Below are 992 nucleotides of genomic sequence, written 5' to 3' on the forward strand. Positions count from 1 at the left end.
ACAGTGGAAAGATGAACCAAGACGGCTTTTTATATATATATTTTCTTTTTCTATTGACTCTAGTTGTGTTTGTTATAAACAGAAATCAACCTGTCAACATTTCTATTCATCATGAAGTTCTGACGTTAAGTTTTTTACCGCCTGAACACGGAGGAGGATTCCTCCCTAACGGCCGCTCTGCTCTGCTCCGTGCCCCCGCTGTCCGGTAATAGTTAAAGCAGATAAAAACCTAAAGAACACTCAAAAGCTTCAAGATAAAACTTACTTAAGAAGCTTCTTCATTTACGTTCAAGAGAAGGCCTGTTTCCATCCACAATATGAATTGATTCATGAAATCCCTATTATTAATATGTGTTCAGTCCCATATGGTCTAGCGGTTAGGATTCCTGGTTTTCACCCAGGTGGCCCGGGTTTAACTCCCGGTATGGGAATTGGTATCTTGCTGGTGAAGGTCTGCAGCAAGATCTGCATGATCTCTGGCATTGTATTAGTATTAAATCAGAGCTGTAGTTACATACATACCCTACACTGTTAGACTTTGCTGTATTTCTACAGTTAAAATACCATAACTTTCATTTCCAGTTCATTACCGTAATAAACATTGCATTATGGGTAGTAATATTTCATTTACAGTGATTTACTGTATTTTTTGAATTTGCAAAAAAAATATTTTACATTTTATTCCTCTTGGTTTTAGCAGTAAAGGTAATTTAAAAATGTGACATGCTTTTCAGCAGTGTAAATAACTTTTTTGAGAGTTGTAGAGACAAACAAGAAAGGGATTACGGATATAAATGCATGACCGCCATATTTGACCTCTGACCTCACGACTTCAAAAGAATAGCGGGTAGATACTTCAAAGGTGTTGAAAGAAGTAGCGGCTCGAGACATCAAAGGAGGACCGGTTTGGTACGTGCTCACCAGAGTCCGGTCACACACACTACTCAGAGAGAGCTGGAGCAGCGATAAGGTAAGATCAGTCTTTGCTAATT

At 38.5% G+C, this 992-nt stretch overlaps 1 non-coding gene across 1 annotated transcript; it reads left to right on the forward strand.

Annotated features, from left to right (window-relative positions):
* The first annotated feature begins 359 nt into the window (after positions 1-359).
* On the forward strand, positions 360-431 carry trnae-uuc (transfer RNA glutamic acid (anticodon UUC)). Its single transcript has one exon. It is a non-coding gene; the product is annotated as a tRNA-Glu (tRNA).
* Positions 432-992: the final 561 nt, after the last annotated feature.

The sequence above is a fragment of the Etheostoma spectabile genome, unplaced genomic scaffold (genome assembly GCF_008692095.1).
Source record: "Etheostoma spectabile isolate EspeVRDwgs_2016 unplaced genomic scaffold, UIUC_Espe_1.0 scaffold00000662, whole genome shotgun sequence".
Classification (NCBI taxonomy): Eukaryota; Metazoa; Chordata; class Actinopteri; order Perciformes; family Percidae; genus Etheostoma; species Etheostoma spectabile.